Here is a 19,427-nt window from a genome sequence, read left to right on the forward strand (position 1 = left end):
TAGTTCTAAATAATTCATGTAAACCAAAAACATGAAGCGTAGCCTACAAAAGTATCTATATATACACACACCAAATATATATAGATAATAGTTAACAAATACTAGCTCAGAGTTATTTTCAGTGTTATTCTTCTAATTCTATAAAGTATAATTAATTTTCCAAAAATATCCAACCTACAGAGGTTGAGGGGAGGGGGGCGTGGAGAAAGAAACAAGTTTACCAAAACTTTTTAGGGCCAGAGACTATTCCAAGGAGGGAAGTTAAATTCTGCCTGGTTACAGGCAGAGAATTAAATACTGCCAGAAACTAAATGTTTTCTAGTTTATCACCAGATATCATCTACGTGTTCTTCAGCTTCACACACCTTTCTTGAGGAAAAGGTAAGGAAAGAGCAAGAAGATAATAAAAAAAGTTGTTAACTTGTACAAATCCAGGCCCCCATGAAACTCCATCCACCTCAGTGTGACTGCAAGTACCTCCTGGCAAAAGTTAACAGCACACTCTCATTCGGATTCAACCAGGATGGTTGTCAAAAACACGCCTGTCGATTTATTTTGGAGTCAGTTACTCTGTCTTTGTTGATTTTAAATAACAATAAATGTTTATTTCCCCCGATGGCTGTGGAGTAATAGGAGAACTAAGTAACAGCAGCAATCTAGAGACGTGATCAAAGAACCCCTACGTGGTCTTTGGACGGGCTAAACCCAAAACTTCAAAGCCGACTGAGATTCAAAACCACGCCAATTTCTAAATTTCGAATTCCAGGACTTTTAAATGCGTTTTGTGATCCCGCGGCGCCGGGAGGGAACTCTGGCCACTCCAGAGGAGCACCCGGTGTATCCGAGAAGAGCTCCAATGCCCCCAGCAACACAAAGCTGAATCCCTAAAAGGCTGCGGCCAGCTACTAAAACATGGAATCAGGGAATCATTAATGATGGAAAAGACCTCCGAGATCATCGAGTCCAACCTTGTCAACCAGACCATGGCACCCAGAGCCACGTCCAGCCTTTCCTTAAAGACCTCCGGGGACGGTGCGCCTCCACCACGTCCCTGGGGAGTGCCCGTGTGTCCCTGTCTGTCCCTGTGCCTGTGTGTCCCTGCGTGTCCCTGTGCCCATTCCCAACGCTGCTCCCTCCTCCTCCCCACCCCCACCGAAGGGATGACAGGCACCTCGCTCAGGTAACTCCTTCCCCATCTCCCTCCACCTTCCCCACCCGCCCCACCGGCCCCTCACAGGTGCCGGGGCATCCCAATCCTCCCCTACAACAGGTGATGCTCCAAGTCCTGCCGCCCTCCTCGCCGCCAGCCCGGCCCGAGCCCTCGCACCCGCCCACCGCAGGGCGTTGCGCATAACACCGAGAGGCTCCGGGCGAGCTCCCTTCCTCCATCGCCGCTCCCAAGGCCCGGGAAGCCACAGCCGCGCTCCAAGGGGAAAAAGGCCGCGGGCTGCGGAGGGGCGGGCGGGGATGGATCCCGGCCCTGCCGCCGCTCCCGCTCTAAGATGGCAGCGAAGCGCTGCGGCCCCTCCGCCGCGGGCCCGGGCGAGGCGGCCCCGGCTCGTCCCGCGGTGCGGCGTCTCACTCACCCGTGCGGCGGCTTCTCCCGGGGCGAGGCCTCTCCCTCCGCGGGGCGAGCGCCGGGCGCGTCCTCCCGCTCTTCCCCGGGGGCCTCGGCGGCGGCGGCGCCTCCTCCTCCCTCGGGCCGCGGCTCTGCCCGCGGTGGGAAGGGGAGCCCGGGCGGCCCGGCGGGTCCCCGGCCGGGCTCTGGGTGTTCGCTGCCCTCACAAAATGGCGCGCGGTCCAAACCTGCGCAGCGCCCGGCGGCGGCTCGGCCTCGCCTCGGCTCGGCTGCGATCGGCGGCCTGAGCCCCGGCCGGGAGCGCGGGGACAGCGGCGGGGGGAGCGGGAGGAGCGGGAGGAGGAGGAGGAGAAGGAGGAGGAGGAGGGGATGGGGGGAAGCGCAGCGCCGTACCGAGCCCCCGGGAACTCCTCGCTCCCTCCCTCCCTCCCCCGCCTGCCAGCCGCTACCTCCTCCCCCTCCCTCCCTCCCCGCCCGCTCCTCCTTCCCTCCCTCCCTTCTTCCTCACGAACCGGCTTCGCTTCCCGCACCGCCGCCGCCTCAAGCCCGGCCGCGCATCCCCGGCGGGACCCTCGGAGCGCACTTTTTTTGCGTCCCTTCTTTTCCTTTTCCTTTCGCGGTGGAGGTCGGAAGAAGGAGAAGAAAAAAAAAAAACTTTAAAAAATTAATAATCTCCGATATTCCGGCGGAAATGGAGCTCTTTGCTCTTGTTTTTTACTATTATTTTAATTTTTAAAAAAATTTTTAATATTTTTTTTAAATTTAAAAAAAAACCCAACTGACAAAATGGCGGCGGGGGCGAGCCTGTTGCCGTAGCAACTGTCAATCACCCGCGGCCGGGCGGGAGACGGCGCTGACGTGGGGAGGCAAGGGCGGGCCGCGCTCGCCATGGCAACGGCTCCTTCCCCCTCCTTCCTGATCCATGCCCGCCCGCCCTCCGGCGTGTGACGGTGTCGCCGGAGCTGCGGGCCGGGATGGCCCCGGCGGGGCGGGGAAGGGGAGCGGCCGCCATTCCCGGTGAAGAGGGGGGGGACCCGGCGGCCGCGGGCGGTGCCGGCCCCGGCCCGCAGGGGGCGCCGGGAGCGCGAGGCCGAGCCCGCCGGGGCTTCCCGCCCGCCGCCTGTGGGGAGGGACAGGGCCGGGCACGGCCCCCTCGGAAACCGAGACATTGCCGAGAAAACGTTCAAAAAACGCACTGGAAGGAGCCCGCAGCAGGAACAGGACCTGCTGAGGGAAGGTTCCGCTCTCCTCCCCTCCGAACTGCGTCTTTCTCGACACGCTTAAAAATATCACCCCCTAAAAACCAGTTGGGAAATGCGCTAAAAGTCGTCCGGTGTGGGAGCCCCGACGTGCTGAGGGAGCCATAGGATTCTAGAAGGTTTTTTTCCTCCCTCAGAATTGCACCCAGGGGTCTTTCTCGTCCCCTCAGAAAATCAATATATTCCCCAAGAACAAGTTAAGAAACGCGCTAAAAGTCACCCGGTGTGAGAGCCTTGAGCTGCTGAGGGAAGGCTCCTTTCCCCTTGGAATTCTGTCCAGTGTTTTTTCTAATTCTCCTCAGGAAAAAAATATATATATTTCCTCAGAAGTGAGTTAGGTGCAGGAGCCTCAAGCTGCTGAGTCAAAGCTCTTTTCCCCTCACAACTGCATCCAGGAGTCTTTCTCATCCCCTTCTGAAAATCAGTAAATTCCCCCAAATTGGTTTAAAAATGCACTAAAAGTAGCTTGGTGTGGGAGCCTTGAGGTGCTGAGGGAATCACAGAATAAAAGGCTCTTTTCCCGTTGGAATTGCATCCAGGGGTCTTCCTCATCCCCCTCAAAAAATCAATGTATTTCCCCAAAAAATGAGTTAAAATATTCACTATAAGTAGCCCAGTGTGGGAGCCTCGAGCTGCTGATGGAAGGCTCCTTTCCCCTCGGAATTGCCATATCGGTGCTTCCAGCCTAAATCTGTGACAGGGGGGTTTTAATGTGTTTTGGAGGTTTTTTTGGTTTTTTCTAAATTTCTGGAATGCCCACAAAGATCAAAAAGTAGAGTCTGGCCTTTATCTAATACTTTAATTCTGACGTGTGATACTTTAATCTAGTCATTTCAGTTCCCAGCCAGCCTCCTTGGAGAAATTAGGACATGTTACTTGTTCCATTTGCTTTTTCTTCCTGTTTTAATATTTTTTTTATCTTGGCTTAAAAGGTGGAAATGAGCAGCCAAGGATTGGCAGACGGATGCAGCCACAGCCAAAGCCCCCCAAAATAATTGAAGTGTTGAGAATTTCACTTAAATTGTGTGATCACAGAATCCCAGAGTGGGTTGGGGTGGAAAGGACATTAAAAACCATCCAGTGCCACCCCTGCCATGGCAGGGACACCTCCCACTGTCCCAGGCTGCTCCAACCCCAGTGTCCAACCTGGAACTGAACATTCCAGGGATCCAGGGGCAGCCACAGCTGCTCTGGGCACCCTGTGCCAGGGCCTGCCCAGGGAAGGATTTCTCCCTGATATCCCATCTAAACCTCTCTTTTTCCGCTTAAGGCCATTCCTGTTTGTTTCGTTGCTCCAGTCCCTTGTGAAAAGTCCCTCTCCAGGGCACAGGGAAGAGCAGGGGAATCACGGGACCATCCCAGTGAGGTGTCAGGTGAGTTGAAATTATGGAATTGCACCTTCCAGCCATGGGAGGTGCTTGGGAACACCGTGATTTAAGCGGTCTTTTCTCATTCCCCTGAGACCCAGAAGGATTTGAAGTCACTTGGAGGTGCTTTTGACATTTCTCTCATTGACTCTGAGCGTGGCCAGAATGTGGGATGTGGAAAGCAACACCTGAGGTAGCTGGGAAAGGGGCTGAGGCTGGAGAAAAGGAGGCTCAGGGGGGACCTTGTGGCTCTGCACAAGTCCCTGCCAGGAGGGGCAGGCAAAGGAGGAGAGGAAATGGCCTCAAATTGCAGCAGGGCAGGCTCAGGGTGGAGATTGGCAAAGAAAATTTCCCTGGCAGAGTGGTCAGGCCTTGGGATGAGCTGCCCAGGGAGGTTTGCAGTCACTGTCTGTGGGAGTGTTCAGGAGCAGGCTGGATGTGGCCCTTGGGGACAGGGTTTGGGGGATGCTGGTGGCACTGGGGTGGCACTGGCTCATCCTGAGGGGCTCTTCCCAGCCTGGGGATTCCATGAAATCAAAGCAAAAGGCACCTGCACATCCAGCAAATATTCAGGCTGCTCCAACTCACAATTCATCTGCTCCCAGCCCCAACCCCTTGAGGGCTGTGAGGAGTCTCCAGGATGGTCCCTCCCACCCAAAGGTCAGGTTCCTACAAATCAAAGGCATCAGATGAAGTTCAGGTGAGCTTTAGGGTGACAGTGTGGATGTGGCCCTTGGGGACAGGGTTTGGGGGATGCTGGTGCTGCTGGGGTGGCACTGGAGGATCCTGGAGGGCTCCTCCAACTTGGACAATTCCAAGATATCAAAGACCAACCTCTGCCCAGTCTCTCAGTCAGGAAGGACAGCTCCACTCTGCGAGAGGAGCAGGGAGGGGACATCCCCTGAGGATTTTTCCCCTCTAAAATCTCTTTCTGGTCTGTGTGAGTGCAGTGACAGAATAGTTTCTCTGGTGCTCAGTGTAGGTAACTACAAAGCTCACAGATATTTATTACACTGCATTACTGTAACTTCTTGGGGTTTTTGTCAGGTTTTGAGGATTTTTTTGCTAACACTTAAAAATACTACAGTTTCAAGAGTTTGTGCATTTTCTCAGTCATCCTCTACTTTTCTTTTGCTGGCTTTACCCAAGTTCTGGCACCGTGGGCAGAGATAAAATGTCCTTTAAATGGTGATGGCATCTTTTTAAAATGTTACTTTCCAGCACAAACTACTAGATACTTTTGGCTTGTTAATTTTATTTGGATAATGAACAACCTGCATGGTTCTTCCCTTGTACAAAAGTGTTCTCTTCAATATCCATTTCATTAAAAAGCAAAGGGAGGTTCAGGTTGGGTATCAGGAGGAATTTCTTCATGGAAGGGGCTGTCAGGAACTGAACTTGTGTTCTGTGCTGGGGGTTTAAGGCTCGGGTTAGGGATCCTCCAGGCTGGGATTCCACCAGAATCCTGCCTCACCCGGAAACTTTGCACACAAGTTGTGACCTGGATGAAGGGAATCCAAGTTCTTCTTATCAAAAATTATCAAATCTTACTCTTTTCAAAAATTTTCCTTAGGAAGGGAGGGACTGCCAAGACAGGAAAGACTTGAGAGTCCTTTTTTTTTAATTCTTCATCAAAACCACCTGGAGTAGGTTTGCAGTACTTGAAAACAGGAGTTTGTGTACATTCTATATCAATTACTGGACAGCTTGTAAGAAATATTTGGGTTTCTCTTCCTAAGAGACTACCTCTCAGAAAGCAGAACATTTGGGGCCAAAAGAACCAATAATAAGCAGAAAACTTGAGGAAAGAAATAAGAGAAAAAGCACATTAAAATGAGGAGGAGAGTGCTCTAAGAGATAAAATAATGTACAACATTCTAGAGAAATGGAACAGATGTAAAACCTGAAAAGGGGAAAAAATGGGACATATTACCCATAATGACACTCAACTACCATAGAATCATAGTTTGGGTCAGAAGGGACATTAAAAACCGTCCAATGCCACCCCTGGCATGGGCAGGGACACCTCCCACTGTCCCAGGCTCTTCAGCCTGGAGAAGAGAAGGTTGTATGGAGACCTCACAGCACCTTCCAGTGTCTGAAGGGGCTTCAGGGAAAATGGAGAGGGACAATTTATCAGGAACTGGAGTGACAGGACAAAGGGGAGTGACTTCAAAATGAAATAAGGAAATTTAGGTTAGATATATGAAGAAGGAATTGTCCCCTGGGAGGGTGATCAGGCCCTGGCACAGGGTGCCCAGAGCAGCTGTGGCTGCCCCTGGATCCCTGGCAGTGCCCAAGGCCAGGTTGGACATTGGGGTTGGAGCAGCCTGGGACAGTGGGAGGTGTCCCTGCCATGGCAGGGGTGGCACTGGATGAGTTTTAATGTCCTTTCTGACCCAAACCATGATTCTAAGGTAGTAGAGTGTGATTATGGGTAATGTGTCCCTTTTGGGCCCATTTGCCTCATCACTGTGTGCTCTGGAAATCTTCATTCCCTGATCCAACCTGCCCTTGTAGCCCTGCAGTTTTCCTTCTGGAACATTTCTGTCCCTGCCTGAACTCCAGGCTTCCTTCACAGCACCCTGACTTTTCCAGGGCTGAACATTTGTACTTTAGGTACAAGTTTTGATGTAGATGCTATGTTGGATCAACAGAAATTCCAATAATCCTCTGTATCCTGCTGCAAGAGGGCCCTTCTAAGGTCACCAGACCCGAGCTGGAAGATCTTCAGGAAGAATAAAACAGAAAGAAAGATTCTGCTGTTGTATTTCTCCACCAAAAGCACCACACAGCTCAATTCCTTTGGTGCTAGGCCCCAACCCCAGTGAAGTCCCAGCAGAAGTTCTCCTCCATGGGTTACATCATCAGCACTTCCCAGAGCACTCAGTTCTAAATGAAACCATCATCTGGAGGGAGCAGCTTGTGTTTCGCCTGTCAAAAAGGTGCTGCTAAGTAACTAATGTGGTCCAGCTCTTTTTAGGCCAGAGGGGTTGCCATGGTAACCCATTGGGATGGAGATAGATCAGCTTTTGAGTCATCATCAGAGCCTGCTTCGATAGTACTGGCTTTGGATTGACAGCCAGAGCTGCACATTGTGTAGGTTGGCACGCCTCTGGACCAGCAGGTCCTGGAATTGCTGCTGGATGAGGCTTGTTCCCCAAAAAAAAAAAAAAAAATAAAATAAAAAGTGCATCTCCCTGAGTTGTCCCTGATACTCTCTAGAATTGTGTTCCTTGGTGTTCACACTCACAGTGAAGATCATGCTCCTGAGTAGGAAAAGTTTCTTTTCCAGTTTAAAACATCAGACAGGAATTTTTTTCTTTTTTTTCCATAGAAATGGTTGTTAAGTATTGGAAGAGGTTTGGAGTCCCTATCCCTGGAGGTGTTCAAGGAACACCTGGATGTGGCACTCAGTGCTCTGGGCTGGGGACAAGGTGGGCATCAGGCACAGCTTGGATTTGATGAGCTTGGAGATCTTTTCCAACCTCAGTGATTCTGTGAAAATCCTTCCCCAAAATCATGGAGTTTTCTGGGGAAGAAGTCTCCAGGAAAAAGGCTGTTAGTTATCTTAGGGAAAACATATACTTGGAAGTTGTATCCCAGAAATCTTCCCAAGACCACTTTCCATGATAAATACATTTGTGGGAGTGCAGAACAGAAATCAGGCATTCTGTTAAAATCAGGCATTCCGAAGAATTGTGATTCTTTAAAACTTTTGTAAATCAAGTGCTACAATGTCAAGTATTTCCCATCTGGGAGTTTCTCTACACCCTCAATTTCCAACTTTTAGAGAAATCTGGCCTCCCTGTGTTAAAAAATATGAAAAACAAAAAACCAAAGGTTAATTTAATCATAAAGTTCCCCTCACATCCAAAAGGACCATGGCTGTTTAAAAATCTTTGGTTCTGCTGACTGTAACATCATTGGATCTGCACCTGTTCAATGCCCAGCTTTTGCTTCTCTTCAGAATTGCTGGAAGAGTCAAAAACTGTCCTCAATTCCATTAAAATCAGCTCCTTCATTGGCCCCTTCCCTTTTCAATACCAATCCCCTGCTCTCTTGTGCAGCAGGATTGGTGTCTTTGCTGGCCAAAATGAAAACTTGATTTTTGCTGTCAGGAGAAAGCTCCTTGTGCACCTTCCACAGGGATTTTGTTCTTGAAATTCCAGACCATGATATTTGTGGTATCCTGACACAAATCCTTTCAAGAAAGTTCTCAGAAGTATGTTCTGCTTGGTGTCCACTTGATCAACCTCCTGCTAGCTAAGAAAAAGAAATTGTGATGAATTTTAAATAATTTTTTTCTAAAATTGTCACTTAAGGAGCTTCATTAGGCTAAGAAGTCATTCTTCAGTAGAAGAAGCAGGAATGTTTTGTTGTCTGTTCATTTTTCCCTCCCAGATCCTCCATCCCATCTCAGTTCAGAAGAGAGATGGAGAGAGACTTTCTACAAGAACATGGAGTGATGGGACAAGGAGGAACTGGCCTTAATCTGACAAAGTGTAAATTTAAATTAGAGATTACAATGAAATTCTTTACTATGAAGGTTGTGAGGACCTGGCACAGGTTGCCCAGAGAAGTCCAGTGCTCAGTCACTGCACAGGAAAGTTCTTCCTGATGTTCAGGTGAAACTTCCCATAACAGTTCAGCTTTTCCCAAAGTGAGAGATGGTTTAGTGATTAACCAGATCAATCCTCCACCCAGCCACCAGCTTCCAGAACTTCTCTGAATCTCTTTATCCACCACCTCTGCCCAAGGTGGGTCTGTCAGAGGTGGCTGAGCACTGTGAGGAATAAAAAACCATTGCAAGAGCTGAGGGTTTAATCAAGGGGTGATCCACTCAGAATAATTAACTCAAAATGAAGAGTTTGGATTTTGTGCTGTGCACATAAACCAGAGGAGCTGTGTGTACCTCAGCTCCCTGTGAGGAGCATTCCAGCCCCAGTTCCCCGGGTGTCCCCACTGCCAGGCCCTGGAGCTGTTGTGTGGCATCACTAATGTAGGCTAATTGCTCTGTGGGCCAGCACTCCTCTTTTGTAGGGCACCGTTTTTGGGGCCTGGATTTCCCCCTCCATGAGCTATTCCAGGGAGCTGGCAAGGCAAGGTCGGTGCTGACCTTCTGCTGAGATCCCTGCTGAAATTCCAGAGGGACCAGCCAGGCCTGCAGGGCCCAGTCCTGCCAGGATGGAGCTCCTAAAATAACTGCTGGGCAGGGCTGTGCTCCCAGGGCAGGGATGTCCCTGGAGCATTCCCAGGGCAGCTTCTCCAGGCTGGCTGGAACCCTGGAGGGGGCACAACCCCGTGGGCACCAATCTGAAAGTGCTGTGGGAAGGATCACAGCACACAAACCATTGGGGGCTGGAGCCAGCCCACTCTGCCTTGGGTAAATCAGGCCCCAGTTCCCTCTGAGGTGTAAAGGGGTGGAGGAGTCCAGAAGACCTTACAGTTCTCCATCCTCATCCTTTCAAAGAAGCTTCAGGACTTTCCCTATTGTCACTGTCAGTGACTCCCAGCTGCAGAACTGAGTTAAAAACAACCGTGGAGAAGTCCTGGCTTTCAGGTCTCAGGACATCAGAAAACTTTGCAAAGGGTCCAGAACCTCAAAAACAAATCTGGGGTAGAATCACAGGATCTGGTCTGAATTGGAAGGGACCATAAAGAAGTGACAGGACACAGGGAATGGCTTTGAAATGACACAGAGCAGGATTAGATGAGATATCAGGAACAATTGCTGAGGGTGGGCAGGCCCTGGCACAGGGTGCCCAGAGCAGCTGTGGCTGCCCCTGGATCCCTGGAATGTTCAGTTCCAGGTTGAACATTGGTGCTGGAGCAGCCTGGGACAGTGGAAGGTGTCCCTGCCATGGCAGGGGTGGCACTGGATGGGCTTTAATGTCCCTTTCAACCCAAACCACTCTGGAATCTATGATTCTCTGATATATTAAAAAAGGGTTTAAACTGGGGACAATTGGCAGGCACTGGTAGCACAATGGAAGGTGAGGTGTGTTGCTTGTTTAAGTGATATTTCATAAACAGTTAAATTGTTTCCCAGTGATTTTCCCAAGAAATCTGTCAGGTTTGAAATTGTCCAGTGGCCTTGGTAAAGTTGTCAAATCTGTGGAGATGGAAAAGATTTCACTGAGCAGCAGCTGCACAAGAAACTCTCTGAGGCACCAAAACCACTTGTGTGCTCTGTGCTAACTGCATTGCCCACAAATCCTTTCCTTTCTGGACAATGAAATTACCAGAACTCCAGGTATTTGATATTTTTGTGTGCAGAGCCCATCAGGCTGATGAATACAATTGAATTTGATGATGGTTTTAGATCTCTTTCCACTAAAATATCCTCTCCTCTCCTGAGTGCTCACATCCTGGAGCAGGACACACAACACTTGTGCTCCCAGCACAGAAAGTTTCTCTCTTGGTTTATAAAATCCAGTTATGAAAAACAAAATCTGAAAAATCACCTCAATCCCATTGTTTTTCCTTCTTCCAGCCTATGTGTAACAGCAAGTCACAATAAACCTCAAGTGAATTTTGATATATTGACAGAGCAGTTTTTGAAAGTGATTACCTCAAATAGGTGAAACTGGACTGCTGAACCCAAATTTCAAGCAGAATATAAAGACTTCCAGTTAAAAATTAAAACAAAGTTAAATGAAGAGCACTGAGAAAATTCCAAGTAGCCAAATGCACCTGTACTAGTATAAATATTTTTTTTTAATCAATGTAATGTAACCCACTCTGGATATTTATTTTCTTTATTCTGTTGGAATAAATTCTAGTCCATTCTAGGTGTATGAGTATCAAATGTAAATCTCATATTTGACACATAAAAGTCTGAATTAATACATTTTTAAAGAATTCTAGTAATTAAATACTAATCAATGCAATTTATATTCATTTTAAAAAATGCTCAAATTTACACAGGAACTTTATATCTGGGATGGACAGAGCACACAGGGGGTTTTCCAACATGAAACATCAGGAACAGAACACTTCCTGACCTTATTTTGGGGATTTTTGGATAGTTTGGGAGGTTTTTGTGTGTGTCCAGAACATTCAGGCTGAGACAAACATTCAACTGATCCTTGTTTGTTTGTTTTCCATTGTTTGCAGGTTTGCCAAGCTTTAACTGCTTGGAAGGAGTTTTCTGTCCTGGGTGTTGCCTCAGGCTGATTTTTTATTCTTTAAACCTCCCCTATCTTTTTTTTTTCCTTCTCTTTTAAGTGGAAGGAACAAGGAGAATTTAGGGATTTTTTGGAAGGGTAATATTTTGGTCAGGGAAATTTATAAGCAATTTCAAGTTTCAAAGGCTGAAAACAGCAGCAAAAAAATATTTCTTCCTTAGATTGTCACAAGAAAGAACTTCTTGTTGTCTTTTTTATGTTGCTTTTCAAGGCAGTGAAATTGATATGTAATAAATTATAGTAATTATGCCAACTCTGTGGTATTAATTTTTACCCAAATTCCAGATTCTGAGCATCACCTTCTTAGCTAAAGGGACAACAACACAAGGTTTTTACAGGCATTGTAGATCTGTTCCACGGGGGGGAAAGTTCCTTAAAAGTTACTTCTAAAGTGGGAAACTTTTCAAATATTTGCTGTTACTTTTCCCAGGTGTCATCATCTCCAAACCCAGGGCTCTCTGCAGCAGCTTCCAGTTATCCTTGAGGGCCATGGCTAAGGTGTAAGGGAATGCTGGCATGAGAGCAGTTTTCTCCAAAATTCTGGTTTTCAGAATTGGCATGTTGAGATCACAGAATTCACAGAATTACAGAATTCACAGAATTACAGAAATCACAGAATCCCAGGATGGTTTGGGTTGGAAGGGACCTTAAAGGTCATCCAGTGCCACCCCTGCCATGGCAGGGACACCTCCCACTGTCCCAGGCTGCTCCAACCCCAATGTCCAACCTGGAACTGAACATTCCAGGGATCCAGGGGCAGCCACAGCTGCTCTGGGAATTCCATCCCAGCCCCTCCCCACCTCAGGGAGCAATTCCTAATTCCCAATATCCCATCCAGCCCTGCTCTCCTTCATCTTTAAACCATTCCCTGTGTGCTGTCCCTCCATCCCTTGGGAATTGTCTCTCCATGGTTCCTGTCAGCTCCTGTCAGGCCCTTTTAAAGGAGTCTGGAAAAAACTGCACAGACTGCTCAATATACAGAGAACTATGGATTTATTCCAGGGCAGGTGTGCTACAATGTTCTCTGGTTTGTTCTTTATTTTGTGCTCTTAATAATTCCAAATATTTGATTTGTTTCTCTCAGTAAAAGAGAACATTGTGCCGATATTTTAATGGAAATATTAATCAGAACCCAAAGATCTCATTTGTGGGAATGAGAGTGGGAAAACAACTTACAGCCCATCCTTATGTACACAGAATTTCCCCCCATGTGTCCTACTTTACTACACCAGATTTTCTCTGCCATTTTACTATCCAGTCACTCAGTCTTGTAAGGTCTTTATCCAGTTCTCCAGCCAGCCCTTTAACTGCACTTCAGTTTGTCCTCTACCTTTCTTTTACCTGAATATCTCAATACCTTCAGCAGCCTGTGGGGTCTCCCTGCTCTGCCCCTCTCCAGATCTCTGAGGAATACACGAAGCAGCAGCAGTCACAGCATAGCTCCCTGCAGACTCCTCCTGTGATCTCCCCTTCTCTGAAAACTGACCTTTTAAATCTGATTTATTTCTCTTTGCTCTCATCCTGCCAGTTTTTGATCCATTCTTCTCTCATTTCTTTTGCATAAAGGCTTTTCTTTTAATATTTCCCACATGATGATTTGTTTGGGAAGCTCATTGGCCCTGGAAATCCTGGGAGCACTTAAACATGGATCTTCATGTTTGCCTTCCTCACCTGCATAGTGGGGAACACACTGCAGGCAATTCTGCAGCTCTTGGACAACATGGCTTTGGGACAACATGGATTTGGGACAGCATGGATTTGGGATAACATGGGTTTCACCTCGAGGGCTGTGTCCAGTTGTGGCTCCTGCAGGAGAGCCCTGGAGGGGCTGGAGGTGTCCAGGGCAGGGAAGGGAGCTGGGAAGGGGCTGGAGCCCCAGGAGGGGCTGAGGGAGCTGGGAAAGGGGCTGAGGCTGGAGAAAAGGAGGCTCAGGGGGGACCTTGTGGCTCTGCACAAGTCCCTGGCAGGAGGGGCAGGGAGGGGGGGTCGGGCTCTGCTCCAGGGAACAGGGACAGGAGGAGAGGGAACGGCCTCAGGCTGGGCCAGGGCAGGCTCAGCTTGGACAGCAGCAGGAATTTCCCCATGGAAAGGGAGCTCAGGCCTTGGCAGGGGCTGCCCAGGGAGCTTTGGAGTGCCCATCCCTGCAGGTGGCACCTGGAGGTGGCACTCAGGGTGACAAGGTGGCCATGGGGCACAGCTGGGACTGCAGGGGCTGGGAGGGCTTTGCCAGCCTCGGGGATTCTGGGATTCTGTGGAATTGCTGCACTGTGAACTCAGAGGCAAGAACAAGAATTTTATTTTCTCTGTGATTTTGCTTTCTCTGTGTGTTCCTTTAACACCTTGATGATCTCTGGGCCCTGCCCACTCTGTTCCTGATCCTGACAGAAAGGATTTGGGTTTCATTCCTCCAGCTCAGCTCAGAAATCACAGAACCATGGAATGGTTTGGGTTGGAAAGGACCTCAGAGCCCATCCAGTGCCACCCCTGCCATGGCAGGGACACCTCCCACTGTCCCAGGCTGCTCCAACCCCAATGTCCAGTCTTCTATGAAAGTTAAAAATAATTTCCATACTGTCCCTTACTCCAGTCTAAAATACTGAAAATATATCATTAAAAACATGATATCACTCAACATTTTTGGTTGGTGTCTCCTATCTATAATGTACCAATGGAAAAATCTATTTAAGGAGCTGAGTTACATTGTTTCCTTCCTATTTGACAAGAAAAAAACCCTAAAAAAAATCTGTGTTCATTGCCAACCACCTGAGCAGTCAGGATGGAAATATCCTGCCATTAACACACCTCAGTTACACACCCCCTGTTACACACTCCTTACAACCAGGAGAAAAAACTGAGCCATGAATTGTAATCTTACACTGGGAGTTTCAAAAGCTATTTATGTCACAGGAAAATCTAAACAGCTGAGGGTGTGGACATCACTCACTGGTATAATTTTTTTCCCTTGGTCCCAAATCAATATTTTAAAAAATTAAAATAATAAAGTTCTGTTCCATTCCAGCCCCTTTTGAGGTCACTACAAACCTTTGCTTCCACATAAATGGAATGTGGGCACCACAATTTTTGTTTAAGACAACTGTCAATGTTTTCAGTATCTGGATAAATCCCAAATTGTTTTTCAAGGGCTATCAGCACTCAAAGAGTCAGTCAGTATTCACACATTAGCTTTTCATGATTATTTTCATATTATTTGAAAATGCTTTTAACAAAACACCTTTTTTTTTTTTTAATCTTTGCTACTCCAATTCAGTGCTGCTGATAAAATATACAAGTTTTAGTTGGAATGTGCATTTCTTTTGTATTTATTTGTGTTTTTATTCTCCATACCTGTATCTTGCCATAGATTATCTGCCAAATTCCCAAACAATTTCTCCATATCCATCACTTCTCACACACAAGCCTGTAAAATTCACTATTTTGTAAAAAGGGTTTTTTTCACAACATTTTTAAAGATATCAACTTGCCCATCATCATTCAGAATCTCATAACATCCAGTAACAACCTTTTACTAGGAAAAATTACCTAATTAATACCTAATTATTTTTTTTTTCTGATTCCTAAGTATTTTCTATTCAGGATATTCAGTCATTATTTTCTTTCCCTGCCAAACTCTTGCAATGTACTTTTTAATGTCTAAACCACTTGTTTTGTTTTATCCACTGTTTTTGTCACCCCCCTACACGTTTCATAACATTATTTTCCTTATTTGCTAATTCTCTTGAGTGGCAAGTGAAGCTCAGTGCAATTTTCAGGCAGTTCAGGCCCTTTTTAAAGTATCCAATGACAGTTCCTCTGAGGGAATTCCCTTCAAAACTGTGTATTTTGGCAGGAAATTAGTTCATTCTTAAAAACTTTTAAAAATCCTTGACCAATACTATATTTTATGGGGTTATTTACTTCGACTGTACCTCTCTCAATAAAAACAATTTATTTAGACTTTTTTCCTGGATGCTCCCCCAGCTTTGTCTCATCACAATCAGCTTTTCTCACCTTGCTGTATGAATAAATAAGTTAATTTTGTTACCTTCTGTAGTATTTTCTCATTAGTTCTTTGAAGTCTGATATACTTTAAAGCATAATTTTTAATGAAAAGGAAAATTTCGTGCAGTGGGGAACGGTTTAGAAAATACTGGAGAGATTTAATGTGTATACAGTCCCTCTATGTGGTGCAGAGATTTTAATTTCTTTTTTATTACCTTCCTCCTTTCAGGAACACCACCACTTGTGTGCTGCAGTGCTGGGATTTGCTGATTTTTCCACCAAAAAAATGGATTTCAATTTACTTCCTGGTATTCAGGGCATCACTTCTTTCTTCTTCTCCCTCCTTGGTGTTAAAGAACAGCCTTTCCACCCAGGTGCTCTGAAAAACAATTTATCAAATGTGCTCATAGGAACCATGGAATGGTCTCAAAATTCTCCAACATATGAACAAGATTTGAAATTGTTTTTTTAATAGATTTAATCATGTCAGAGCTCCTTAAAAGTGTAGATTTTTCATGATTTTGTATAAACTGCAGAACTTTTCTCACTGAATTGCTTAAGTCAAATTCCTTCCAATCCAAACCATTCTGTGTCCTCCAAACAAAGATTTCAAAACTAATAAAGAAAACCCAAAAAGCAGAATAACATGTTCTGGATACCCAAAAAAAGTTTGGCTAACCCCAGCTTCCCTATGGTTATTCAGAATGAGGAATGCTGTCATTCTAAACCAATCAATCCATACATTTCAGCTCTGGGTTGAGGCAAATATAGAAATGGAATTATTCTAAACAATTTAAATCTATTTGTTAAAGGATGTCCCAGAAATAATCAGGTAGAAAAGTGGAAGGGGTTAGAACTGGATGATTTTTCAAGTCCCTTCCAACCCAAAGCATTCCACGAGGATTCTGTGATAATCAGGAACAAAAACAAATGTATGGATCATTCTAAGTTCATACAGTTTCCCCTTTGCTTTCAGTTTAGGTTCATTTGTTACTGGAGTTCTTCTATTCAGTTCTGGCTCAGCAAAACTTGAAAACAACAAATGAAGATCCAAGCCAAGTTCAGATCTGGTTGATTCCACAAGTGGAATTATACCCAAAATGGATTTGAGCAAAATCTGTACCATCCTAGTTAGTTCTTTGTGATAAACTCAGGAATAATCAGAATATATTTATTTAATCCTGTTCTTGCAGCTGAACACAGCAATGCATGAACCAACAGCAGGAACAATTACAGGAATTAAGTGATTAAGAGCTGTCCAACTGCAGTAGCTACAACATTTATACATGAATTCAGAGCTCCTCCATCCCAGAATCCCAGAATGGTTTGGGGTGGGAGGGACCTCAAAGCCCATCCATGGCAGGGACACTTCCACTGTCCCAGTGTCCAACCTGGCCTGGGACACTGCCAGGGATCCAGGGGCAGCCACAGCTGCTCTGGGAATTCCAGCCCAGCCTCTCCCCACCCTGCCAATTCCTAATTCCCAAAATCCCATCCAGCCTTGCCCTCTGTCAATTTAAAATCATCCCCCTTGTCCTTATGAAAATTCCCTCTCCAGTAACAGGATTTCTTTTGGTTAATCCAAATTATAAATTTGGGTATTCACCTCCCACTGAATTATTTTGGAAGATTTCAGCAAAATCAGTGAAACAGTTTGAGCATTAGAGCAAGGCTGGAATTTTTGGCACTGAGCCCTCTCATTGTCAGGAGCCTGCTGCCTTCATCCACTTGAAAAATCTTCCCCAAATTTGGGCAAATGGTGAGACTGACAATTTTAGGCTTTGTTTGGGAATGGGAATTCCTTCAGAAAATCAAAACTAAAGGGGAAAGAGGCTTCTCAGTGGAATATTGGTGCCCACAGCATGGAGGTGGGAAGGGAATTCACCTGTCACTACATCTGGGCTGACAGTGATTAACTGTCCCACATGGGGATATTTCTCTTCTTGAAAGAGTTATTTTATTCCTTCTGCTTTCTAGGTTGAGGTTTTTTTTTTTGTTTGTTTGTTTGTTTGTTTGTTGGGGGTTGTTTCTGTTTTGATTTTTTGGGTTTTGTTTTTTTTGTGGGGTTTTCTTTGGTTGATTGGGGTTTTTATGTGGGGTTTCTTTGGTGTGGTTTTTGCTTTGTCTTTTTTTAAAAACAATTTTATTTACTCCACCTGCAGAGCTGCCCCAAACCTGGATCCCAGCTTGGGGAGGAGCTGGAGCTGCTGCAGAGAGCCCAGAGGAGGCAGCAGGATGAGCAGAGGGATGGAGCAGCTCTGCTGGGAGGAAAGGCTGGCACAGCTGGGATTGTTCAGCCTGGAGAGGAGAAGCTTTGGGCTGAGCTCAGGGTGGCCTTGCAGGGCCTGAAGGAGCTGCAGGAACCATGGAGAGACAATTGCCAAGGGATGGAGGGACAGCACCCAGGGAATGGAGGGACAGCACTCAGGGAATGGCTTCCAAGTAGGATTTGATGGGATTTTGGGAATTGGGAATTGTTTCCTGGGAGGGGCTGGGATGGAATTCCCAGATTTGCTGTGGCTGCCCCTGGATCCCTGGCAGTGCCCAAGGCCAGTCTGGACATTGGCACAGTGGGAGGTGTCCCTGTTTGGCAAGGGTGGCTCTGGATGGGTTTTAATGTCCCTTCCCACCCAAATCATTCCGGGATTCTTTCTACAGAAGAGCCACACGGAGGGTGCTGGGCTGTCACTGCAGAGCTGCATTTGGACACAGATTCCTCGGGAAGTCGCTGCTCCCTGGCTTTGTTTGTGGGATCTGTGTTGCCAGGCAGAGGAGCAGCTCCTGCCTGCACCAACGGGAGCTTTTTCTGGACACGAGGCTCCAGTTCCTAGAAATGAGTAACTGAAGTACCTTGGAAAAAGTTTCCCAAGAAAAACAGCTGATTGAGAAAGTGATGACAAAAAAAATCTACATGCTCAGGAGCAGTTGTGCTGGCCAGGCTTTTATTTTCCTCTTTTGGTGGGGTAAAAACCAAAATAAAAAAATCCCTCTTTATCTGCCCCACACTAATTAGCTACCGGAGTCCTGCCAATAATATTCAGTGATCCCGGTTAAATGCTCCTTTCATTTTACAATGACCACTTTCCCTCTCTTCCCTGAAATGTAGGACAACTTCGATATCTCACTTTTTTTCCTTAAACAGGAGCATGCAGGGGGTTTTCCAAGTTTTCCATAAGCACTGCAGGAGGAAGGGACGTGGATGGGTTTCAGTACTGAAGGGGTGAGGAGGACAGAACCATCTTCCAGGTATTCCCAGCACTGACAGGGCTGTGTTTATTTTAATGATATAAATCTGAAGAAAATCTACTTTTAGGGAATAATGTGTGAAGAATGAGGTGAAAATAATGACTTAAGAAAGCAATAAAATTCAGAACTCCACTACTGCTTTACAGATTTTCTTCAGGAGTTGCAATTCCACCGATGGAAAACTCCCGGTTCCGCTGAAATCACAGGAATTCCGTCTGAGGCCACACCTGCAAGAGACCGAAACATTTCCCTCAGCACTCGGACATTTCCACACCGAGCGTTTCCGTGCTCCAGGTTTTTAACGCGAAATTCCTCACTGCGAACTTTGCGAGGCGTTGCCTTCCTGAATTTATCGGACAAGTGCGGGCAACTCTGGGGACCGAGGCCGGGCCGTGTTTGGAAATTCAAAGCGATGAATCCCGCGTGGAATTAGAGCAGAGACAAGTTCGCTCCTCATTTATTTCGGTACTTGTGTCTGTACAATATAGTCACAGGGATAAATGTCAGGACAGCGAGGCCTTTCCCGGGCTCCCATTGTCACCGCCCTGCTCCCTGCCCAGCTCCTCAGTCGAGACAAGCGACATTCAAGGGCCCCGTAAGGCGGTGGCGGCGGCCCCGCCTACAATTCCCGTCAGCCCACGCGATGTCCCGGCCCGCAGCGGGCGCTGCCGGCGCGCAAAGCACGCCGGGTTCTGTAGTTCATCGCTGGTGACGGCGTTGCGTCACTTACCCCGCCCGTGCGTTGCTATGACAACCGGGGCAGTGGGCGGGGCCGCGCGGGAAGCGG

At 46.9% G+C, this 19,427-nt stretch overlaps 1 protein-coding gene and 1 long non-coding RNA gene across 4 annotated transcripts in view; one reads left to right on the plus strand and one right to left on the minus strand.

Moving 5' to 3' along the window:
* The window catches only part of DYRK1A (dual specificity tyrosine phosphorylation regulated kinase 1A), a 72,206-nt gene extending 70,096 nt beyond the window's left edge, over window positions 1-2,110 (minus strand). Inside the window, exon 1 of one of the 2 annotated variants that reach the window (XM_088160492.1) lies at window positions 2,092-2,110. The gene's annotated coding sequence lies outside the window, so the exon portion shown is untranslated. Of the gene's footprint in view, window positions 1-1,586; window positions 1,999-2,091 lie in introns of those variants that run through there. The other variant, XM_088160490.1, reaches the window with a different exon arrangement.
* LOC148224988 (uncharacterized) lies at window positions 1,142-19,084 on the plus strand. Of its 2 annotated transcripts, XR_015801877.1 has the most exons (5): window positions 1,142-1,180; window positions 4,109-4,211; window positions 15,624-15,702; window positions 18,537-18,640; window positions 18,787-19,084. It is a non-coding gene; the product is annotated as an uncharacterized LOC148224988 (long non-coding RNA). The 2 variants fall into 2 exon arrangements; XR_015801876.1 differs by having other exon boundaries at window positions 18,537-19,084.
* Window positions 19,085-19,427: the final 343 nt, after the last annotated feature.

The sequence above is a fragment of the Sturnus vulgaris genome, chromosome 2 (genome assembly GCF_052056855.1).
Source record: "Sturnus vulgaris isolate bStuVul1 chromosome 2, bStuVul1.hap1, whole genome shotgun sequence".
Lineage (NCBI taxonomy): Eukaryota > Metazoa > Chordata > Aves > Passeriformes > Sturnidae > Sturnus > Sturnus vulgaris.